This window comes from Hevea brasiliensis, chromosome 14 (genome assembly GCF_030052815.1).
Source record: "Hevea brasiliensis isolate MT/VB/25A 57/8 chromosome 14, ASM3005281v1, whole genome shotgun sequence".
NCBI lineage: Eukaryota > Viridiplantae > Streptophyta > Magnoliopsida > Malpighiales > Euphorbiaceae > Hevea > Hevea brasiliensis.
The window spans coordinates 46517691-46545083 of NC_079506.1; positions in this window are offsets into that span (position 1 = coordinate 46517691).

Here is a 27393-nt window from a genome sequence, read left to right on the forward strand (position 1 = left end):
AACTCTTAATACCATCAGAACTCTTTCTTACCATAAATGATTTCTCTAAATCATTTTATGCACCTCATAGACCATGGTTAACACCTAGCATAGCATGCCATGGACACCCAATTAGTAATAAGGTTTACCTTAAATGAACCTACAATCATATGGTACCATGTATTAGAATCTCTCTGTTACAAAATCCCAACTCAAGTTGGAGTCATGGTTTATGTCAGACTCCATTTGCTATGAATATTATGTTCTCTTTTAATTCCAGTTCTTGATTAAAAAGATTTTCTCATCAGAAACTCTTTTCTGAATAAATCTATCTATCCTGGCCAAGAACTTGAAACATCAAGAACAATTAATTGAACAAAGGATTTTATCTCTATTTACTTAGAGAAACAGATTCCATTTTGATCAACACCTACCTCCATATATAACTAGTAGGAGCCAACACATGCCCATATACCCATATACAGTACAAGTATGAAAGCAGTATCTAACTCAAACTACCTATATACAAAATAACTGTGCTATCTTAGGTCTAAAGATTATATGCACTAATATGATTTATGACAAATCATTGACAAGAGTAAACTCCATGTGCTTGTCATAAGTGTCACTAGTTCAGCCTACTTATCATTTATAAGTACCTATCATGTTTGTGATATAGCATGAGACTCACCATTCCATCTTATTTATATCTCATATAAATAACTTGGGAACAAACATGAATACAATCTTTCTGGATAAGTCATGTCCTTATTATGAAGTATCCTCGATTGTGAACCTATTTATGATACTTTGTGCTAGAAATAATGTCACTCATATTCTTAACAACTTAAGAATGATATTTCTAACAAAATATCAATGGACCTTTTCTATTACACATAAATATACTATGTAAACGAAAAAGTGGAAAAGCCTTTTATTAATAAAATATGTACAAGATACATACTAAATGATATGCTCTAGGGCATACTACTAACACATAGTTGTCTGTTCCCATTTCCACTCTGGTACTGGCAATGGATGTAACAAACTTGCTAGTACTTGATGTTCTGCCTTGACTTACTGAAAGTTAGGCATTTGGAAACAAAATCAGCTGCATCCCTCTTCATACCCATCCACCAGTAATGCTCTTTCAGCCCTCTGTACATTTTAGTTCCACCAGGATACATAGCAAAAGGAGACTCATGTGCTTCCTTCATAATGATCTGTCTCAAGTCAACATCATTAGGAATGCACATTCTACCTTGATGTAGTAGTAAACCATCATCTCTCACAGAAAATTCAGGTTTCTTGCCTTGCTGGACTTCTTTTAGTAGCTTCTGATTTTTTCATCACTCTGAGCAGCCATTATGATCTGATCAATCAACACTGGCTGTACATGCCATGCAACTGTCGTCTGTCCCTCATCATCAATCTCCAAATTGGCATGCTGTGCTTTCAACTCATTTACCATGGACAAAGGAGAAACTCTGAGACTTGCCATAGTCTTGCGACTTAAGGCGTTAACCACCACATTTGCTTTCCCTGGCTGATAGTCTATTAAGCAATCATAGTCTTTAATCAGTTCTAACCATCTCTTATGCCTCAATTTCAATTCCTTCTGGGTGCCCAAGTACTTCAAGCTCTTGTGATCTATGTAGATGTAGCATTTTTTCCCCATACAAATAGTGTCTCCAGATCTTTAAAGCAAAAACAATAGCTGCAAGCTCCAAATCATGTGTTGGGTAGTTCCTCTCATGCGGTTTCAGCTGGCGTGATGCATTAGTAATGACATTCCAATTTTGCATCAGTACACAGCCTAACCCATTGTGAGAAGCATCACTATAAACTATGTATTCTTTACCCGGGGTAGGTAAAGTAAGGACTGGAGCTTCAGTCAAACACCTCTTCAACTCATCAAAACTTTGCTAGCATTTATCTATCCACTGAAATTTTATAACTTTCCGAAGCATCTTGGTCAGTGGAGAAGCTAACATAGAAAACCCTTTCACAAACCGGTGGTAATATCTAGCTAAACCCAGAAAACTGTGAATTTCTGTGATATTCTTAGGTGGTTTCCAATTAAAGATAGCTTGTACCTTGCTGGAATCTACCTTGATCCCTTCAGACGACAAAACATGTATCAGGAAAAGATTTTTTTCAGCCAAAATTCATATTTCGATAATTTGGCGTATAGTTGTTTCTCTGTTAAAGTCTGCAGTATAATCCGCAGATGTCTATCATGATCCTCTGCATTCCTCGAATATATTAAAATATCATCAGTAAACACCACCATAAATTGGTCGAGATATGGTCTGAAGATAATGTTCATCAGATCCATAAAAGCAGCCGAAGCATTAGTTAACCCGAATGGCATTACCAGAAACTCATAGTGGCCATATCGAGTTCTAAAAGCAGTTTTTGGAATACTCTACTCTTGCACTTTCATCTAATAATAACCAGATCGCAAATCAATTTTGGAGAATACAGCTACACCCTTCAACTGATCAAACAGATCATCAATGCGAGGCAATGGGTATCTACTCTTTATTGTCACCTTATTCAACTGTCGATAGTCAATACATAAGAGGAGAGTGCCATCTTTCTTCTTAACAAACAATACTGGTGCTCCCCAAGGTGACACACTAGGGAAGATGAAGCCCTTTTCAAGTAGTTCTTGCAACTGTACCTTCAACTCCTTCAACTCTGCTGGTGCCATTCTGTATGGTGTTATGGAGATTGGATCCACACCAGGCATAACATTAATCTCAAACTGCACCTCTCTTTCTGGAGGTAATCCTGGCAATTCATCAGGAAACACATCTGGAAAGTCATATACTGTAGGGATGTCCCTCAATGCTGGACTCCCCACTTGGGTGTCTACCACATGTGCCAAGTATGCTTCACACCCCTTTCTGATCATTTTTCTGGCTAGTGTAGCCGAAATGATGTTTGATGGCAATAGCTGCCTCTCCCCATGTATTACCACATCACTGTACTGAGGGAGACCAAAAGTGACTGTCTTCAGTCTACAGTCAATCATGGCGTGATGCCTGGCTAACCAATCCATGCCCAAGATGATATCATAATCTCTGAAGGGCATTTCAATGAGATCAGACAGAAAAGTATGTCCTTGGATCACCAAAGGACAATCCCTATACATTCTATTGACCCTAACCTCCTGTCTTAGAGGACTTGTTACTAGCAACTCAAAGTCCATTTTCACACAAGGAATAGCAATGCAATCAATGATGCTAGTACTCACATAGGAATAGGTAGAACCCGGATCAAATAATACAAACACATCTTGATTAAATGTTAAGAAGGTACCAGCCACAATGTCAGATGTCTCAGCCTCTTCTCTCTGTCTCATTGCATAGACTCTGACTGGAGCACTGCCTTGCTCTGATTGATTCATTTGCCTTGGCTGCCTGCTGGACTACCTCTACCCCTGCCTCTACCTCTACTAGGTGGTTGTGAACCTCTAGTGGCAGGATTCTGAACTGACCCTTCAATAGTAGTAGGAGATAGCCCAACTCTACGGGCACTGGTGTAGTCCTTGGCAAAGTGCCCTATGCCTCCACAGTCATAACAGGCTACTATAGCCTTATAGCATACCCTACCATGGCTTCTACCACAAGTTTGACATTGGTGGGGAGGGTAGGAACTTCTGGTACTCTACTGACCAGATGGAGGAGGTTTCTATCTCGACTATCTTCCCCTACCAAACTTTTTACCACCTCTGTTGTGTCCCCTAAAGTTCTTTCTCTTCCCAGTAGGACCACTAGAACTCTGATCTACTGATTTTCCCTCTTTCTCTTTTTCTGTCTTTTCTGATTTCTTTCTGTAACACCCCTATTTGTATAGCCTAGTATATTTCACTGTTCCGGTGACTAGTATCGGTCTAGACAATTAAAGGGTTTAGAGCCACTCCTAAGACAACTAGATAAGCTATAAAAACAAATAATTAGTAATTATCAATTAGTTAAGTATGAATAAGAAAAATAGAACATAAGAAGTTAAACGAGCCGAGAGTCACAACGATGGGTGACCTTCTCGAGAATGACTGCGAAGTCGATTTAAACTCAAATTTCGAACCGTAAAATGTGACGCCGCGGTCCTTAGGACCCTTATAAACACAGTGGAAAAGAGAAAATCATGAAGAAGAACTGTTAAGCCAGTCAAATAATTAGGTCAAGGAGCCAGAGGAAATATTGAATTATTTGCAAACTGGGTTGAACCGACGAGGGGCAATTTGGTCAATTGACCCCGAGAGCTGACTCCTGACCTAATTGTCAAATAAAATTGAAGAAAAGAAAATTCCGGAATCGAGAATTAAATTAAAGAACTAATAGAAAAAATAAATAAAAAAAAGAAAAAGAAAAGTCAAAAAGGTGGTGACATCACATATGAAGTCATAAATAATTTTTATTTACTAGATAATTTGACCAAGTCAATTAGAGGATAAATATGCAATTAAATAAACAAAAATTCATTTTTTGCTTCTTCCTTTCCAAGCTAGCCAAAATCTCTCTCTCACTCTCCCTTACATCTTCATTTTTTAACCTCCATGGAAGCTTACTCTCAAGCTTCTTAAACCAAAAAACTAGCCATAAATTTCACAAATTCCTTCATTAAACTTTGTTTTTGAAGCTTGGTAAAACTATTGACAACAAAAAAAAAGGAAAGAAAGGACATTTGAAGAGGGAGAAATTCAACAAAAAAAAAAGGTTAGTGACTTAAGATACAAAATTAGTTTATTTGTTGTGTTTTTAGCTTGATTAACTTGTAAATAAACTTAAAATGAAATAAAAATTTGTTGAGGGACCATGAATGATTTTCGGCCGGCATGTATATGGGGGTGTTATTGCATGATTTGATTAACTTAGATGCTGATATGAACTTTAAGTAGTTAAATGGTTGTGATTAAAGGCCTGAATTAGCTAAATGCAAGGAAATTGTGAATTAGGGTTTTGGACATTAGGGTTTTGAGACCAAAAATGTGAGAAATTTATAAATGATGTCTTGGACCTAATTTGAAGTGAGAAATGGCCAATGGTGACCAAATGAAGTGTGTTGGAATGGATGGAGATAAGGCTAAATTCGGATTGAGTATGGTCATGCTGCTGGCAGCATGACCAAGCTACCTTTGAAGGACCAAATATGAAATTTTACAAGTCCAATTGGTATGAGACCAATTGGGAATTAAAATAGACACTAAATAACACAATTTTCATTTAGGAAGAATGCCCAAAAAGTGAACAAAACCTAGTAAACAAATTAACCAAACTCAAAAAATCTCAGTCTGCCCTGTACAAAATGACCAAATGAACAGTGTTCATTCATTTGGCCATAACTTGAGCTAGGCAGGTCTAAATGACTTGAAAGTTTCCCAGTGGACAGTTGAGGTATATACCTAAAATTTTCATGAAGAACACAAACCCAAATTATGCCATTAACCAAGTCATTTGGCCACCCAAATTTGGTGACCTAAAACTGCCAGAACCAAAAATTGCCTAGAATTCTGGGTTGAGTCCAATCTGGTAGCCATGGTTCAAATGGCTATAACTTGAGCTACAAAACTCCAATTGGAGTGATTCAAAGGGAGAATAAACTTAAGACAATAGGGAACAATTTCTATGAAGGAAGTTTTGTCAAATTCTAACAGAAAAGTGACTAATGGAATAGTGCAACCTTAGACTCCAAAACTGAAAATTATCAAATTTACCTAAAAGACTTAGAATTTGAATAAACAACCAAAACCAACAAATTTAGTGACCAAAATGTGGTATGTGAGTGAAGTTGGAATTCCCATACCTATTAAGCCTTAGAAAGTCAACAATTTGACTTGAATAGTGTAGTGAATAGTAACCCGAAACACAAAATTTAAAAAATGTTGAGTTTAACACATTAGCGCTAGGTATAAGTGAAGTTAAATTTATTTTTAGATTTATGCTAAGTTATGGCACTAAAACACTGTAAAATTGTGTGTTTTAGTTGAAAAGAATACCGAAAAAGAACCTAAGGAACGGAGTTAAGGCTAAAAGGTGACTCGCTTAAGGTTTGTGCACAACATCACTATGCTTTAAAACTCATGATAAAGTGAATGAAATATGCATTTTACTTTTGCTTTGAATTGTTGAAAGTTATTGTGACCTTATTTATGATGTTTTGATTTAAACTGTGAAATTTATTGTGTATATTTGAAATGATAATGTTTAGTAAATTGTTAAGAAAAGTTTTGAAACCACAGTGTCATGACCATATATTTGAACACCTCACTAGCATGATTAGTGGGGGTAATTAGTTTCGAATTTTGATTCCTTCTCTGTAAAAGTGTTGAGGTGTACCAGTAGAAGAGGATGTGAATGGATATCCTTATATTTGAGCTAGCTAGCCTTGTGATGTGACTTCTCCTTAGCCTCTGGCTATTGAGATTATATTTGTTTTGAATGGCATGATCTAATTGTGGGTTTTATGAAATGTGTTTGATACTTCGAAATGAAATTATTTGGAATTATGATTTGTGTTTAACTCGCATGCTCATTTCAATTTTTGAGTAAATATGATTTAAAATCTGCATAAAGATTATTTTAGTATGTTGTGCACCATTGAGTCCTAGTACTCAATGATAGCTATTATTGCTGTCACAGATTTAGAGACTAGAGGAGCAGCAGAGTGAGTTGCTAAGGATTATCGAGCGACTCATCCTGAAGGGTATATTTTATACCCTAATTGTAGAAATTTATTTTGATATATGTAATGTACATAAATGTATGGACATGTAAATTTGGTTTTGAGCAGTTTGTACAAAGTTTGTATAAAGTTGTAATAAAATTTAGTTTGAATTTTCCTAATGTAGATTTTAGTATGATGTATATATAGATTGTTGTCTTTAATGAATGAAAATGTTTTATTTTAATTTGAATGAGATCGATAGATATTATTTTAATGATTATTGAATTTTGAAAATTGAGAAATGTTTACTGTTGAATTTTGAGACTTGAGAAATTGTTTGAGATTGATTGTGAAATTGAAGTAGTGGTTGAGAAAATTATTGGAAGTGCTTTTTTTTTTTTCAGGTATTTGAAGAACTGTTTTCTCAAAATACAAATGGAACTCTGTCAAAATTTTTATAAAATTTGCGGAAAAATAAAATGGGCCAAAAATATTAATTAGTTTTCAACTTGAAATAAATGATTAATACCTATTAGAAAATGCTCACCACTTATCAAAAATAAGAAAATTGTTTTAAAATTCCTTGTAGGGCACTTAATGAGTTATCGGTAGGTGAAGTTCGATAGTTCATTAGGTATTCTACGGGATCATGTTATGCCTTACAGAGGGGTAAGGTGTGACATGTTTTAATGGTATCAGAGCAAAATTTTTAAAGTATGTTTTAACTTATGAATTTGTGTCTTTCTTTGTTAAGTACAACTGCTCAATGTCTATATTTGTTACATACAGTGCATTACATCATGAATATGAACTAACGAAGGGAATCTCCATGTGTTACTTGTTTAGGAGATACCCTAGCTTCAGACTGAAATGGAAGAAGGGGATTGCTCAGTCAAGCAATCTGTTGAAGCTGAGGCACCAGGGGAAGCCCCAGCTTTACCGAATGTTAGTGGGTTAGTAGCACTAGCCCCACAAATGCCGCAGTTCTCTGCACAATTCGCACAGCAGATGGCTGCGATGTTTCAACAAATGGCTGGGGGTATGCCTGCTCAAGCTCCACCCCAGACACCTATGGCACAACCACTGTCTCCAGCCAGACAGTATGATAAATTACTGAAGTATGGGGCTATAGAATTTAAGGGTACAGTGGACCCTTTAGAGGTAGAGCAATAGCTTGAAAGAATGGACAGAGTGTTTAAGAAGCTGCACTGCCAAGATGAATTGAAGTTTGAATATTCTGTGTCGCTACTGCAACGGGATGCATATGATTGGTGGAAGACCATCCCCCACAGCTTGGCTGAACCACCAGTGCTGACCTAGGATGACTTCATTAAAGAGTTCAGATAGAAATACATACCAGATGCATATATTGATTAGAAATTGCAAGAATTTTTAAGTTTGAAACAAGGGAACCGATCAGTGGTAGAGTATGAGAGGGAGTTCTTCTGCTTGAGTCACTTTGCTGGGAGTCTCCTCTCTACCAGCAAGGCTAGATGCAAGAGATTTGAGACTGGTTTGAAGCCTAGTTTGAGAATGCAAGTAGTGGGATTCAGACACAGCAATTTTTTAGAACTTATGTCTCAAGCACTTGAACTGGAGTGAATTGAAACAAAAGCAACCCCAAAAAAAGAAAAATCAGAAAAAGTTGAAAAATTAGAGAAAGACAAGGGGAAATGTAACGATCGGGAACCAACCACTAGAGGAATTGTTCGCTTTGGCCATAAGCCTCACGGTTTTATCCCATAGGTGGAATGGAGAACTTCCCAGGATGTCACCCATCCTAGGATTTCTCTTAAGTGAGCACGTTTAACCCTGGAGTTCTTCCAACTCTCCAGGCCATTCCACCAAAAAGCGCCTCTAGTAATTAGTTCCCCCATTTTATATATCATTACTTTTTGAACCCAAGACCAACTCCGTGCTTTGCCGATGTGAGATTTGCCTAAGGGACCTTTCTCCCCCCCTTTCAGGACTCAGCGTCCTCACTGAGGTTTGCCCCACCATCACCCAAGAGGACACGCGAGCGGCTCTGATACCAATTGTAACGATCGGGAACCAACCACTAGAGGAATTGTCCGCTTTGGCCATAAGCCTCACGGTTTTATCCCATAGGTGGAATGGAGAACTTCCCAGGAGGTCACCCATCCTAGGATTTCTCTCAAGTGAGCACGTTTAACCCTGGAGTTCTTCCAACTCTCCAGGCCATTCCACCAAAAGGCGCCTCTAGTAATTAGTTCCGCCATTTTATATATCATTACTTTTTGAACCCAAGACCAACTCCATGCTTTGCCGATGTGGGATTTGCCTAAGGGACCTTTCTCCCTCACATTTGCAATATTTATGTGTGTTATAATTTTCTTGCTAATCTTTTAGCTTTTTCTCAATACTTCCTAGGTTGTTTCAGATTATTTCATAATAAGTAAATTTTGATATCGGTCCAGTTCATTTCGATTCTTTTTAATAAATAACTATTCTAATTTATTTTAAGTCATCTTACTCATTTCTTTTATTTCATATATAATATTTTTAATTGCTAATATTCTTAACTTATTTCAATAAATTTCACTGCCCAAGTAACCTATGACAGGCTGACTAAACTGGATAACGGGTCGTTGGCACTGGACACCGCGGTGCCTCGGGCTGTCATACCATGGGACGCAGAACGTCAACCACGTATGCAGTCAGTATGGCTAAAAGGGCCATGATAACACAATCGGGCATAAAAGCCATAAATGTTGGCATAAAGCCATGAATACAGGCATAAAGCCATGAATATAGGCATAAAGCCTTTCGCAGTACCGCTAAAACAATACCTATTGGCATGCCAAACTATCCAATCAGATAATACAAATAGTGTTTCCAGATCTTAAGAGCAAACACAATAGCTGCAAGCTCCAAATCATGTGTTAGATAATTCCTCTCATGCGGTTTCAGCTGGCGTGATGCATAGGCAATGACATTTCGATCTTGCATCAATACACAGCCTAACCCATTGTGAGAAGCATCACTGTAAACTGTATAATCTTTACCCGGGGTAGGTAAAGTCAGGACTGGAGCTTCAGTCAAACATTTCTTCAATTCATCAAAACTCTGTTAGCATTTATCCGTCCACTGAAATTTCACATCTTTTCTAAGCAGCTTGGTCAATGGAGATGCCAACATGGAGAATCCCTTCACAAATCTACGGTAGTATCCAGCTAAACCCAGAAAACTACGAATCTCTCTGACATTTCTGGGTGTTCTCCAATTAAGGGCAGCTTCAATCTTACTTGGATCTACCTTGATGCCCTCTTCTGATACAACATGCCCCAAGAAAGATATTTCTTTCAGCCAAAATTCACATTTCGACAATTTGGCATATAGCTGTTTCTCCCTCAAAGTCTGCAGTACAATCCACAGATGTCTATCATGCTCTTCTACATTCCTCGAATAGACCAATATATCATCAATAAATACCACAACAAACTGGTCAAGGTATGGTCTGAAGATAGTGTTCATGAGATCCATAAAAGCAGCCGGAGCATTAGTTAACCCGAATGGCATGACCAAGAACTCATAATGGCCATAGCGGGTTCTGAAGGCAGTTTTAGAAATACTTTGCTCTTGTACTTTCAGCTGATAACAACCTGATCTCAGGTCAATTTTGGAGAACACAGCTGCACCCCTTAATTGATCAAACAAGTCATCAATGCGGGGCAATGGGTATCTGTTCTTTATTGTCACCTTATTCAACTGTCGGTAATCAATGCATAAGCAGAGAGTGCCATCTTTCTTCTTAACAAAGAACACTGGTGCTCCCCAAGGTGACACACTAGGGCAGATAAAGCCCTTATCAAGCAGTTCTTGCAACTGCACTTTCAACTCTTTCAGTTCTGCAGGCGCCATTCTATATGGTGTTATGGAGATTGGGTCCACACCAGGTATAACATCAATCTCAAACTACACCTCTCTTTCCTGAGGTAATCTTGGCAATTCATTAGGAAACACATCCGAAAAGTCACATACAGTAGGGATGTCCCTTAGTGCTAGACTCCCCACTTGGATGTCTATCACATGTGCCAAGTATGCTTCACACCCCTATCTGATCATCCTTTTGGCTAGTGCAGCCAAAATGATGTTTGATGGCAATAATTACCTCTCCTCGTGTATTACCATATCACCGTACAAAGGGAGACTAAAAGTGACTGTCTTCAGTCTACACTCAATCATGGCGTGATGCCTAGCTAACCAATCCATGCCCAAGATAATATCATAATCTCTGAAGGGCATTTCAATCAAATCTGATAGGAAAACATGTCCTTGGACCACCAAAGGATAGTCTCTATAGATTCTATTGACCCGGACCTCTTGTCCTAACGGACTAGTTACTAGCACTTCAAAATCCATTTGCACACATGGAACAGCAAGTGAACTGACTATGCTAGCACTAAAATATGAATGGGTTGAACCCGGATCAAACAATACAAATGCTTCTTGATCAGAGATAGAAAATGTACCAGCTACAACATCAGAAGTCTCAGCCTCTTCTCACTGTCTCATCGTGTAGACTCTGGCTGAAGCACTTCCTTGTGGCCGATCGACCAACCGAACTCGATTGCTCAAGCGGTGCCTCTACCTCTACCTCTTCCTCTGCCAACTGACTGTGAACCTCTGGGAACAGGACTCTGAATAGATCCCTCGGCAGTAGTCGGAGCTGGACCATAGCTCAGAGCACTAGTGCAGTCTTTAGCTATATAGCCCTTGCCTCCACAGTTAAAGCAGGTTCCAGTGGCCCAATACCATTCCCCCCCATGAATCTTGCCACAAGTCTCATAGGGGCGGGCAAAATGTGAACCCCTGCTTGACTGCTAACCAGACCTAGGGGGTCTCTGTCCAAAAAATCTGCCCCTACTAAATCTTCCACCTCGACCCCTGCTGGGTCCACTAAATTTCTTCTTCTTTCCAGAGGTAGCACCAGAACTCTGTTTAACTGATTTTTCCTGTAACACCCTCTCGGTAGCAACTCCGTACATTCTACTATTCCGGTGACCGGTGTCGGTCCGGACAGCTAGAACGTCCGGAAAAATATTTAAACTAAAGTCAGGAACCATAATTAACTCAAATATTAATAAGAAAAATTTAGTAAAAATTTTTAAAATAAAATACAACCAAGTTAAACGAGCCGGTGCCCAAGCGATGGGTAACCAGAGGGAAGTTGCGGTTCTCGCAACGAGGAGCCCTAGACCCAGGGAAAAATTCATAAAATAATTTTTGGGACTCTAGAGAAGGGTCATTGAGGTTCCTATGGCATTAGAATGCCAAGAAAATATTTAGAAAAATTTTTCAATTGGTACAGACAATTTTGACCCGTTAAGCCAAACGGAGGGCATTTTGGTCATTTCGCCTTCAGAGACGATTTTTGGCCGACTTGTCCAGTTAAGTAAATAATTATTATGATCTAAAATATGAATAAATATTACTAAAAATTGAATTGAAAATGAGTAGAAAAGAAAAGAAAAAAAAATGAATTAAATGGGAATTTATGACATCACATGATGTCATTAGTGTGCCTTTACCCACTCAAGTGTTGACACATGGCATAAATGTGTTTAAAAAGCCAAAATGGGCTGGAAAATGGAAAAAAAATCAGACTTCTCTTTCTTTTTCTTCTTCTTGCCGTGAACCTCCACCATTGTTACCTATTTGCAAGCTTTTTCAAGCTTGATTTTCTCTAGCTTTCTTCGACCAAAAGCCCTAGTTGTCTTCACTAAAATTTGTCACCCAACCTTGCTAGAGTGTTTGGCAGCCAAGAAAACAAAAGAAAGTGAAGTTGAAGCTTGGAAAATTCTGCCCTACAAAGAGGTTAGTGCACTTATCTACTTAAAACCCTTATTTTCCATGTTAGGGACTTGAAATCAACATGAATTTGTGAATTAAATGAACCAAATTTGTGTGTATGCCTACCATGAATTTTGGCAGCCCTAAGGAAGGAACAATGATGGAGTGCTTTGATGGACTTAAATTGGATTAGAGATCATGTTTAAAGCATGTATGCATGTGGTTAGTGAATGAGTTAGTAATTAAGGTATGTTGTGAAAATTTATAATGGAAACTAGGGTTTTGGGAGTGAAAAATTGGACTTGGCTTATGAAATGATTAATGGACATTCTAATGGTCAATTAGTAACCATTTGAGGCAAGTTAATCATAATTTGAAGTGAGTTAATGTATGGCAAATTGAAAAGGGAAGGCTGCCTAGAGACAGCAGCAATGAGGCTGTGATTCTAGCCCATTTAGACAGCCTTAACTTTGGCTGTGTAGGTCCAATTTGTGTTTGGCCAATTGGACATGAAACTAGACTTATAATGGCACATTTTTTCTGAAGAAACCATGCCCAAAAGACCAAAGCAAGTGGACCAAAAGTTAGCCCCAATCCGGATACCCTGCAAGCTGATTCTGCAGAATGACCAAATGAACAGTAACTGTTCATTTGGCCATAACTCACTGTAGATATGGTCAATTGACTTGAAATTTTTACAGAAACAAGATAAGACATAGACAAACAACTTTCATGAAGAAACCTACCCCAAATTATGGCCAGAACCCATTCAACAAGGCAGCGGCAGTCACTGTTCATGGTACTGTAGATTTGGTAAATTCTGTAGAATTGAAATCCGGCCAGCTGTGGTTTTTGGACCATATCTGGAGCTACAAAACTCCAAATAGAGTGATTTAAAAAAAGAAATTCAACTAGACAAAATAAGGAACAACTTTCATGTTTACCATTTCCTCAAATTCCCACTGCAACAGGACCCAATGGAACAGTAAAGTTGGGTCACAAAAACTGAAAATTCTGCTCTCTTGGTTTTAGGTTTGGAAATGGATTTGGTGGTTAATTTCAACAAGTTTTAAATGTAAAATGTGGTACATTGGGGGTGCTAAAACCAATGTACCTATTTTCTATCCAAAAGTCAACATTTTTGTTGACCAATGAGGTGAATAGTGACACCAAAACTTGAAATTCAAAATTTGAAATTAGAAATGCATCTAGGGGACTTTAAATTGCAATTGGCAATTAATACTAGCAAATGTAAAACTCAAAATGTGCTATCTTGGAGAACTTAGGTTCAATAAATTTATTATGTATTAAAAAGTCAACATTTTGGTTGACTAGTAAGGTGAATAGTAATCAAAATAATTAGCAAACTAATATGAAGACCTAGAACCAATTCTAAGCTTAAATGCTTAGAATTGTATGACAAATGTGGACTATGCATCCTAGTCAAAATTGTTAAAAAGAAATTAAGGCCATAAATTTGAAATCCATGAAATATTCATGGATTACTTGAAACATGAAAAATAAGTCACCTAATTTATGTGAATAGATAGTTAGGGCTTATATGCCCATCACAAATGGACTTCATAAAATATTAATAATTCAACTTGAAATATAAAATTTGTAATTACATAAGTAGATTCTTGAATGTATAAATGAGAAAAGGGAAAATGTTTTGAATACAATGGTACATGTGAACCATTGTTTAGAATTGTAACTAATATGAATAACATAATGAATAAATAAATGAACCATATTAATGTATGAATGAGACATTAGTTCTCATTATTGTAGAGAGGAGAAGTATTTTAAGTACAATGGTATAAAAGGATAATTGATGTGAATTGTGATCATATAAATGATCAAATGAATGTATGAATTATAATTGAAATTTATCATGAAATAATGAAGTCATAAAACACAATATATTAATATTTAATGATATTATGTGCCCGTGTATTGCCTAGACATGTGTGTCAGATTGGATAGTTTGGCATGCCAATAGGGTATTGTTTTAGCAGTACTGCGAAAGGCTTTATGCCTATATTCATGGCTTTATGCCTGTATTCATGGCTTTATGCCAACATTTATGGCTTTTATGCCCGATTGTGTTATCATGGCCCTTTTAGCCATACTGACTGCATACGTGGTTGACGTTCTGCGTCCCATGGTATGACGGCCCGAGGCACCGCGGTGTCCAGTGCCAACGACCCGTTATCCAGTTTAGTCAGCCTGTCATAGGTTACTTGGGCAGTGAAATTTATTGAAATAAGTTAAGAATATTAGCAATTAAAAATATTAGATATGAAATAAAAGAAATGAGTAAGATGACTTAAAATAAATTAGAATAGTTATTTATTAAAAAGAATCGAAATGAACTGGACCGATATCAAAATTTACTTATTATGAAATAATCTGAGACAACCTAGGAAGTATTGAGAAAAAGCTAAAAGATTAGCAAGAAAATTATAACACACATAAATATTGCAAATGTGACTAACATGATAATATAAGCATATATTTATTATTTTTAAATCATTTTTCTTTGTACATTATTTATGTACATTGGCGAAATAAACACTTTCAAAGAAGACTAAATTAGGATAAAACATATCAAATTTTAGAAACTGCATGTGAAGTATAAATAAATCTTAATTATTTAAATTATGTTTTATTTCTATGTTTATTTGTATATTATTTCCTTGTTATATTATTGCACCACTAAGCAGCAATGCTTAGCGCGATGGAATTGTTTCCTCGCACAGGTACTGAAGTTAAAGCCCAGCAAATACTAAATAGAGATTTTGGAGATTCGATCTGCAGAGCGTTCAAGGTTGTCACCTCCTCAGCAATGCATGTAGATAGGGCTCACATTAAGCAGATCATGTATTTTGTGTATGTTATTTATTTCTTATATTATAATGTAAATTAGCAAATTGTAATTAATTTGTATATCATGTAAATTAATGATCTATTTAATTATTGCATATGATGTAAATTAATGCAAATTTGAGAATTTTTCTATAAGAATGGAGCATGAATGAATTTGTACAAATGAGTATAGATTTGAATTATATAATGATTTTTCAAATGATGATATGAGTGTGGAAATGATTATGAAATTGAAATGTATGGATGAGATTTTATTTTAGAAATATTGTTGAATTTCAAACAGGTGAATATTGAAATACGCCAAACGATAATAAAATAGGGGAAACTCCACTGGTTTCTCCGTTGAAAAATAATTGATATTAAATTAAATGAATTCAAAATTATTTAAGAAAAATAAGGTAAGATAAGTTAGGGTGCTCCGGCACCGATTGTAGCATGCCTTGCTCGGCTACACTGTAGCCGGGTGAGGGGTGTTACATGTATGGGGAAAAGTGTTACATCTACACAGATCATAAGAGTTTGAAGTATTTGAGCACCCAAAAAGAGCTGAATTTGAGACAGAGGAGATAGTTAGAGTTGATAAAAGACTATGATTGTCTGATAGACTATCAGCCAAGGAAAGCTAATGTTATGGCTGACGGCTTAAGTCGTAAGACTATGGCAAGTCTATGTGTTACTCCTTTGTCTATGGTACATGAGTTGAGATCATTACATGCCAGCTTAAAGATTAATGATGAGAGGCAGACAGTAGTTGCATGGTATGTACAGCTAGTGTTGATTGATCAGATCAGAATGGCTGCTCAGAATGATGAAAGTTATCAGAAGCTATTAGAAGATGTCAGGCAAGGCAAGAAACCAGAATTTTCAATCAGAGATGATGGTCTACTGCTGCACTAGGGCAGAATGTGTGTTCCTAATGATGTTTATTTGAGGCAGATTATTTTGAAGGAAGCACATGAGTCTCCTTTTTGCAATGCACCCTGGTGGCACAAAAATGTATAGAGGGCTAAAGGAGCATTACTGGTGGATGGGTATGAAAAGAGATGTGGCAGAGTTTGTTTTCAAATGCCTAACTTGTCAGCAAGTGATGGTAGAGCATCAAGTACCCGCTGGGTTGTTACATCCACTACCAGTACCAGAGTGAAAATGGGAGAGAATAACAATGGATTTGATGATGGGACTTCCGACGACACAGAAGAGTCATGATGCAGTTTGGGTCATTATTGACAGACTAACCAAGTCTGCTCATTTTCTACTAGTTCGGATGGACTACAGTTTAGAAAGATTGGCCTGGTTGTACATTGATGAGATTGTGAGACTGCATGGAGTGCCAGTATCCATTGTATCAGATAGAGATCCTAGGTTCACTTCTAGATTCTGGGGTAGTCTTCAGAAAGCCCTAGGAACTAGATTGAACTTCAGTACTGCATTCCACCCACAGACAGATGGCCAGTTTGAGAGGGTAATTCAGATCTTAGAGGACATGCTACGGGCTTGTGTAATTGAATTTGAGGGCAGTTGGGACACACACTTGCCTTTGATTGAGTTTGCTTACAACAACAGCTATCAATCAAGCATTGGGATGCCTCCATATGAAGCTTTGCATGGCAGAAAATGTAGGACCCCGTTGTGTTGGGATGACGTGGGTGAAAGAAAGATGATTGGACTCAAAATTATTCAGCAAACTGAAAAGAAAATTAGGGTGATCAGAGATCAACTTAAGACTGCATTGGACCATCAGAAGTCCTACGTTGATTTAAAGAGAAGAAATATTGAGTATGCAGTGGGTCAGAAAGTATTCCTCAAGGTTTCCCCATGGAAGAGGATTATGAGATTGGGCAGAAAGGGGAAACTGAGTCCTCGCTTCATTGGGTCATATGAGGTTCTGGAAAGAGTGGGTCCTTTGGCATATTGGTTGGCACTACCTCCAGAGTTAGAGAAGATACATAATGTCTTCCATGTATCTATGTTGAGGAGGTATCGATCAGACCCATCTCATGTACTACCAGTAAAGGAAATTGAAGTGAATCCATACCTCACATATGAGGAAGAACCCATAGTTATTCTAGCTTATAAGGTAAAGCAGCTACGTAACAAGTAGATACCGTTGGTAAAAGTGCTGTGGAACCATCATTCGGGCCAGGAGGCTACTTGGGAACGAGAGTAGGACATGAGGAGACAGCACCCACAACTATTCAGAGATTGATACCAGGTAAAATTTCGAGACGAAATTTATTTAAGGGGGAGGGGGAGAATTGTAACACCCCTATTTGTATAGCCTGGTATATTTCAATGTTACAGTGATCAGTGTCGGTCTGGAAAATTAAGGGGTTTAGAACCACTCTTAAGACAACTAGATAAGCTATAAAAACAAATAATTAGTAATTGTTAATTAGTTAAGTATGAATAAGAAAAACAGAACATAAGAAGTTAAACGAGCCAAGAGTCACAACGATGGGTGACCTTCTCGGGAACGACTGCGAAGTCGATTTAAACTCAAATTTCGAATCGTAAAATGTGACGCCGCGGTCCTTAGGACCCTTATAAACACAGTGGAAAAGAGAAAATCATGAAGAAGAACTATTAAGCCAGTCAAATAATTATGTCAGGGAGCCGGAGGAAATATTGAATTATTTGCAAAGCGGGTTGAACTAGCGAGGGGCAATTTGGTCAATTGACCTCGAGAGCTGACTCCTGACCTAACTGTCAAATAAAATCAAAGAAAAAAAATTCTGAAATTGAGAATTAAATTAAAGAACTAATAGAAAAAATAAATAAAAAAGAAAAAGAAAAGTAAAAAAGGTGGTGACATCACATATGAAGTCATAAATAATTTTTATTTACTAGATATTTTGACCAAGTCAATTAGAGGATAAATATGCAATTAAATAAACAAAAATTCATTTTTTGCTTCTTTCTTTCCAAGCTAGCCGAAATCTCTCTCTCACTCTCCCTTACATCTTCATTTTTCAACCTCCATGGAAGCTTACTCTCAAGCTTCTTAAACCCCAAAACTAGCCATAAATTTGACAAATTTCTTCATTAAACTTTGTTTTTGAAGCTTGGTAAAACTATTGACAACAAAAAAAAAGGAAAGAAAGGACATTTAAAGAGGGAGAAATTCAACCAAAAAAGAAAAGATTAGTGATTTAAGATATAAAATTAGTTTATTTGTTGTGTTTTTAGCTTGATTAACTTGTAAATAAACTTAAAATGAAATAAAAATTTGTTGAGGGACCATGAATGATTTTCGGCCAGCAAGTATTTGGTGGTGTTATTGCATGATTTGATTAACTTAGATGGTGATATGAACTTCAAGTAGTTAAATGGTTGTGATTAAAGGCTTGAATTAGCTAAATGCAATGAAATTGTGAATTAGGGTTTTGGACATTAGGGTTTAGAGACCAAAAATGTGAGAAACTTGTAAATGATGTCTTGGATCTAATTTGAAGTGAGAAATGGTCAATGGTGGCCAAATGAAGTGTGCTGGAATGGAAAGAGATAAGGCCAAATTCGGATTGAGTATGGTCATGCTGCTGGCAGCATGACCAAGCTACCTTTGAAGGACCAAAAATGAAATTTTACAAGTCCAATTGGTATGAGACCAATTGGGAATGAAAATAGACACTAAATGACACAATTTTCATGTAGGAAGCATGCCCAAAAAGTGACCAAAACCTAGTGAACAAATTGACCAAACTCGAAAAATCTCAGTCTACCTTGTACAAAATGACCAAATGAACAGTGTTTGTTCATTTGGCCATAACTTGAGCTAGGCAGGTCTAAACGACCTGAAATTTTACCAGTGGATAGATGAGGTATATACCTAAAACTTTCATGAAGAACAAAAACCTAAATTATGCCATTAACTAAGTCATTTGGCCACCCAAATATGGTAACCTAAAACTACTAGAACCAAAAATTGCCTAGAATTCCGAGTTGAGTCCAATCCAGCAGCCATGGTTCAAATGGTTATAACTTGAGCTACAAAACTCCAATTGGAGTGCTTCAAAAAGGAGAATAAACTTAAGACAATAGGGAACAATTTCTGTGAAGGAAGTTTTGCCAAATTCTAACAGAAAAGTGACCAATAGAATAGTGCAACCTTAGATTCCAAAACTAAAAATTATCAAATTTACCTAAAAGACTTAAAATTTGAATAAACAACCAAAACCAAAAAATTTAGTGACCAAAATGTGGTATTTGAGTGAAGTTGGAATTCCCATACCTATTAAGCCTTTGAAAGTCAACAATTTGACTGGAATAGTGCAATGAATAGTAACTCCAAACACAAAATTTAAAGAATGTCGAGTTTAGCACGTTAGAGCTAGGTATAAGTGAAGTTAAATTTATTTTTGGATTTATGCTAAGTTATGGTATTGAAACACTATAAAATTGTGTGTTCCAGTTGAAAAGAATACCGGGAAAGAACCCAAGGAACCGAGTCAAGGCCAAGAGGTGACTCGCTTGAGGTTTGTGCACAACATCACTATGCTTTAAAACTCATTGATAAAGTGAATGAAATATGCATTTTACTTTTGCTTTGAATTGTAGAAAGTTATTGTGACCTTATTTATGATGTTTTGATTTAAACTGTGAAAGTTATTGTGTATATTTGAAATAATAATGTTTAGTAAATTGTTAAGATAAGTTTTGAAACCACAGTGTCATGACCATATATTTGAACACCTCACTAGCACGACTAGTGGTGGTAATTAGTTTCGAATTTTGATTCCTTCTCTGGAGAAGTATTGAGGTGTGCCAGTAGAAGAGGATGTAAATGGATATCCATATATTTGAGCTAGCTAGCCTTGTGATGTGACTTCTCATTAGCCTCTGGCTATTAAGATTATATTTGTTTCGAATGGCATGATCTAACTGTGGGTTTTATGAAATGTGTTTGATACTTCGAAATGAAATTGTTTGGAATCAAATCTCATAATTCATGTTTTGTGCTTAACTCACATGCTTAGTTCAATTTTTGAATAAATGTGATTTAAATTTTATATAAAGATTATTTTAGTATGTTGTGCACCACTGAGTCATAGTACTCAGCGATAGCTGTTATTGCTGTCGCAGATTTAGAGACTAGAGGAGCAGCAGAGTAAGCTGCTAAGGATTATCGAGTGACTCATCCTGAAGTTATATTGGGTATATTTTATACCCTGATTATAGAAATTTATTTTGATATATGTAATGTACATAAATGTATGGACATGTAAATTTGGTCTTGAGCAGTTTGTACAAAGTTTGTATAAAGTTGTAATAAAATTTAGTTTGAATTTTTCTAATGTAGATTTTAGTATGATGTTTATATAGATTGTTATCTTTAATGAATGGAAATGTTTTATTTTAATTTGAATGAGATTGATAGATATTATTTTAATGATTATTGAATTTTGGAAATTGAGAAATGTTGACTGTTGAATTTTGAGACTTGAGAAATTATTTGAGATTGATTGTGAAATTGAAGTAGTGGTTGAGAAAATTATTGGAAGTGCTTTTTTTTTTTCAGGTATTTGAAGAACTGTTTTCTCAAAATACAAACTGAACTCTGTCAAAATTTTTATAAAATTTGCAAAAAAATAAAATGGGCCAAAAATTTTAATTAGTTTTCAACTTGAAATAAATGATTAATACCTATTAGAAAATGCTCACCACTTATCAAAAATAAGAAAATTGTTTTAAAATCCCTTGTCGGGTACTTAATGAGTTATCGATAGGTGAAGTTCGGTAGTTCATTAGATATTCTACGGAATCATGTTATGCCTTACTGAGGGGTAAGGTGTGACACTTTTTCTCTGGGGCCGCTTCTAACTCAATTCTTTCTAATTCCAGTGCTTGAGAAATAAGCTCAGAGAAGTTAGTATGCTTGAATTCGACTACTTATAGTCTGAGACTGGGATTCAAGCCAGTTTCAAACCTCTTATATCTTTCCCTACTGGTAGAAAAAAGACTTCCTGCATAGTGGCTCAGGCAGGAAAATTCCCTTTCATATGCTGTCACTGACCTACTTCCCTATTTCAGACTTAAGAACTCCTTTAGCTTCTGGTCCACATAGGCATTTGGAACATATTTTTGTCTGAACTCCCGCAGAAAGTCATCCCAGGTTAGTACTGGGGGTTCCACCAAACTATGAGGAATGGTTTTCCACCAGTCATATGCGTCCCCTTGTAGTAGTGATACTGAATACTCAAATCTCAGCTCCTCTGTACAATGTAGTTTCTTAAACACCCTATCTATTCTTTCTAACCATTATTCTACCTCTAAAGGATCTACTGTCCCCTTGAACTCAGTAGCCCCATATTTAATCAGCTTGTCATGCTGCCTAGCTAAAGACTGTGGTTGTACCACTGGTGTCTGTAGTGAGACTTGAGTAGGCATGTTACCAGCCATCTGTTGGAACATTGCAGCCATCTGATGTGCAAAGCGAGCGAGAGGCTAAGATCTTGAGGGCTGGTGCGGCTGATCCACTCACATTATGTAGGGCTAGGGCATCCCCTTGTACCACAGCCTCTATAGATTGATGAATGATCCCCCTCTTCCATAGTCAATTTGAGGATCTTAGTCCTCCTGAACAAATAACATAAGGAGATTTCCTTCCGTTAGTGCATATTTATAATGTAATGTACTGTATGTATCAAACAATGACATTGAGCAGTTGCACTATGTAGAAAGAATATTCAAATTACAGGTGAAAACATAATTTAAAAACTAGCTCTAATACCACTAAAACATGTCACACCCTACCCCTCTGTAAGGCATGATATGATCCTGTAGTATACCTAATGAATTATCAAACTTCGTCTACTGATAACCCATTAAATACACTACAAGAGATTTTAAACCTTTTCTTATTTCTTTTTTACAGTGGTGAGCACTTTTGACAGGTGTTAAAATTTTTTTTACTGAAGTGAAACCAAATAACAAATCTGAGTATCAGTAATTGCTATAAAAATTTTGGCAGAGTATCATCTGTATTTTAAATAAAATAGTTCTTCAAAAACCTGTAAAAAGCACTTCCAATATATATTTCTTTAATCCCAAACTCCAATAATAGTTCAACACAATAAATTTTTCAACTCAATTCAACATCAATATTTTAGTATTTCCAAAAGCTGAGATAAAAGAAATATGTCACAATATTTTTACAAGCCAAAATAATTTACAATTTTAGTTTACAACTGCTCAATACCAAGTACAATATATACATACAGTGCACATACATTACAACAAAAACTGTAAAATATAGTATACTCAATATACCCGATGAAATTTCAAAATGTAGCACAAGCAGCCTACTCTGCTGCTCTGTCTATCTGCCTACCTGCGATAGCAATGTAAAAGCTATAACTGAGCCAATGTCTCAATGGTGCACAACATTAAGAAAATAAAATTTAAACCATAAACCATAAATCATATGAACTGTGGATACTTAAAATCATAGTTGAATTCAAAAGACAGTGAATGTTATAAAGAATTAAACTCCATTTCACAATATCACAATAAATATCAATAAATCACACACACAGCTTAATCATGATTCCATAGTCCAATTCGTTCCAAAAGCCGATAGCTAGTGAGGAATAACATAGCTTGCTAGCAATAATATTAGTACTCATCCTATTCATCCTCAACAGGCACACACCTCAACACATCATCCAGAGAGAGAATTCAAAGTCAATTCGTCCCACTAGACAAGCTAGCGAAGAATTCAATTAATATACATGATAGTTGTGGTTTTAAACCATTTGCAATGTTTTTCAAGTAATAAGTATCCATCAAATATCCATTCAAATAATTTTCCACAATTTAAAATAATAACATACAAATAGTCATAATTTATTTCAATTGAAAAATTCAAAAGAAATAACTGTTGTGCACAAACCTCTGAAGTGTAACCTCTTGGCCCTGACTCAGTGTTTCCTTCCCCTTCCCTGAGTCTTTGCTAACTGAAACACATAATTTGAAGTATTTTAGTACTCATTTAAAATGTATCTAACAATAAGGTTTAATAATTAATTTATTTAATTCTATTATTTTCCTTAGTCAACCTTTAATGTTGACCCTTGATGCACTCTAGGTGAATTAGGTTTAATGTTACCAATATGTCACATTTTGGATTTCAATATGCTACCAATATAGTGCAACTTACCATTTTTATAAGTTGGCATTCATTGCCAAATTATTTTAAGTATCATTGTATGTAAATGTCAAGTTCTCAATTTTTGCGTGCTAGATTGGTCTAGTTTAAAGTCTTATTTCTCTTGGTTTTTAGCTTCTGGTCAAAAAAGCAAAATTGTAGCTCTTTTCTTATTACACTTGAGGCAAAATTTCAGGTCATTATGAGTTGTATAGACCAAGATATGATCAATTTACTAAAGCTGGATAGATTGCACTAAAATGGCAACTTTAGGTCATTTTTAGGTCATTTCTGGTTCTGGCAATTTTTATACCCGAAATTGTGTAAGCTATTTGACTTGCTTATGGTCATTTCTGGATTTTGGTGCCTTCATAAGAGTTGTAGCTCTATGTCTAATCTACTCATGGTAAAATTTTCAGGTCATTTGGACTTGTTTTGAGCGAGTTATGGCCAAAACACTAATTGCTGCCCAAATGGTCAATTTTTAGGCTTTCAAGTCACTTCCGGATTTGGTCATTTTTAAGGTCAGTTTCTAGGCAGAATTTTGGCAATATTTCTACATGAAAGTTGGCCTATTTGGTGTCTATTTTCACTCTCCATTGGCCTCATACCAATTGGGTCTACAATTTTACACTTACAACCTAATTTAGGTACTGCCATCAATACACAACCTGCACAAGACACTTACACTTCCAATTTGACATTCCTTCTCCTCCTCATTACTTCATTATTCATGCATAACACTTCTACAAATATTAAACACAATTCTAACAAGTATATTGGGTAGAACTCTCAAGTGCTCAATGCACACAATTCACCATTAAAGTCCAACATTCAATTTCCACCAAAATACCACATACTTCAACACCAATATTTGACATACACATCCATGAAAATCAACTCCAATACATTTAAACACTTAATTTAACATCTCAACAACCATTTACATGCAAAGACAAGCTGTACATGATGAAGTTCCATGGCTGCCGAAATGCTCCATCACCAACAATTCATCAAATCTCAAAAATTCTTCCATAATTCAACTACCCACAACCTTAGTTACACTTTTAATGAAACAAGAATTGAAAATAACGACTTACCTCTTTTGTACTTCTTCAAAACTCCACCAAATCTTATCTTTCTTTCTCCCTTATTGCTTCCCAAGGTGTGTAGGCAAAGATTAATGAAGAAACCTTAAGCATTGGGAGCTTGGATCATGGATGCACGGAGGTTGGAGCTTGGACGGCCGTGGGAGAGTTTGGGAGCTTTTTGGTTCGACAATGGAGAAGAACAAAGAAGAAGAAGGTTACTTAGTGGAAGAATCTATCCCAAATGGCTTACATATGTGTCCATGAAGTGAGGTTAGTGGAGCACTAATGTCAAAGAATAGTTATTTATTCCAAAGTTTCTAAATTCCCACATTTTCCTCATTTCTTTTACTATTTAGATTATGTACTACCATTTTAATTTTCATGATATTTTCAAGGTTTAATATCCTTTATTTTTAATGGGCATTTAGGTCAAAAGGCAACTCGGGGTGTCAAATGACCACAATGCTCCTATTCGGGTTGCATTCCCAATTTTTCGATAACACCGAGTTTTCTCATTTTTCTCGATTTCTCGTTTTTCTTTGTACTAATTAATGAAATTTTCCTTGATAGTTCTAATGACATTTATACTTCAATAAGTCTTTAATTATGTCTCAAAACTAAATTTCGACGGTTCTCTGCAGTCCTGGGGTCGGCTATTGCCTGCGTCGTAACTTCCCCGTGCGATCACCCATCGCTACGATTTTCGGCTTGTTTAACTTGGTTACATTTCATTGCCATTATTTTTTCTTTATTTTTCTTGTAGTTTCCTTTCTTGTATTTCATTATTTTATGTCTTCTCACTAACATTTAAATGTAGTTCTAGGCATCCTAGCTGTACGGACCGACACTGGTCACCGAAACAGTAAAACGCATTACCGAACATAGGGGCGTTACATCAAATGACATGAATCAAAGAGGAAAACAAAGACAAGACATAGAGGAATAACTTCCATGAAGGAAGTGTGGCCAAACAGTAGCCACGCCTTAACTAATTTGTTAGGTGAACTTAAGACATCAAATCTCCACCTTGAGAAAGGTTCATAAAATGACTTGTTATATGATATAAAGTGAATCAAAATGAATTGTTAAACATAAAAGTGACATGAATATGCATGTGGGACTTATGTTCCCATTATAAGTAAAATGAAAATGTTATTAAATACAACTAGCACATAATATGAAATTATAAATATTTAATAACTCCATTTTGCCCAAAGTACACCTAGACTTATGTATATAGCTTGGATCGATTGGTATAACAATTAGGGACTACAGATTGTAGTACTGCCTATAGGAATAATCATTGATAGATAATATATGTCTAAGATGGTTGCTCTACTAGCTTTATACCTATCCGTTGGCCATTGTGCCTGATTTTATTTCTAGCTTTATACCTGCCCGCTGGCCTTATGCCTGACATGACAGATGTATACATGTTAGACATACGGATATTTAACTAGTATACTCCATTGTATCCAGTCTTCATAGTCTGTCATAGATTACTTGGGCACAGATATGCATAATACACTTTAAGTTTAAATAAATACATGAAGAAAGTACTAATATGGGTATAATAAGATTGAATATATAATATATGAATAAAAAGATCCCAATAAATTGTTTATTTCCAAAGTTGCATAAATATGTAATTAATTCAAAATTTTAGTAAATTTTATATGGAATAATTATTTCTATTATTTGTTATTTTTCTTTCAATTATTGCACTACTAAGCAGAAATGCTTAGCGCAATGGATTGTTTCCTCGCGTAGGTACAGGAGACCACCACTAGCAGTCGTAGCAGTAGCAGTAGACTCTAGCTAGGATCTTGACCAGATCTGCTACAGTATTAGTGTCACCTCAGCAGTCCATTTTAGTAAGGCTCATGTATATTTAGGTTTTTGCATTTTGATTATTGTATGTAAGTAAACTATGTACATTTTGTGAGTGTAAATAAATTGTAAATTATTGTATACAAATTTTATATGAATGAATGACATTTATATGAATGAAATGAAATTTATTTTCTTGAAATTTTATATGAGCTATGATATAATATAATGCATGGAAAATTGATATGAGCAACGAGATGATGTATGAAAATGATATGAAATTGTTTATAATAGGTAAATAATGGAATTCGTCATGCACTAATAAAACAGAGGAGACTCTGTCTGAGTCTCCATAAAAATGAAATGGGGCATAAAAAAAAAGTCATACATATGAGATAATATAATTAAATGGATATGAAATTAGCACTGTACACGACTAGACAGGATAGGGTGCTCCTGCACCGAATGTAGCATGCCTTTCTCAACTACACTGTAGATGGGTCAAGGGGTGTTACAGCTATTGAGCATTGGCTATAGTGGATTGAAAGGGTTGCAGTAGCTACACTACACACCAGAGGAGCAGTTAGAGTGCGCTCTATCGTTACTACAAGAGAACGCCTACCAGTGGTGGGGTACAATGTCTAGAGTACTACAGCCGGTAGTGCTTACTTGGGATTTCTTCTTGGCTGAGCTCAAGAAGAAGTATATTAGTCATGTATGAAGGAGCGAAAGCATGGTAATTGGTGCATTTGAGCTTTGAATTTCAAAATTTTTCTTCTAAGGTTTCATGCATCATGCTACATCTCTTATTTGCCTAATTAATTTCAATGCTCAATTGCATAATAAAACACTTTTAATATGTATTAGGATCTTCATTTGCCATTTAAGATTGTGAATTAACAAATTAATTCAATTAAACCCTAGTTTGAAAGAGGAATTTGGGCATTAACCTCTTTAATGCACTATGGATGC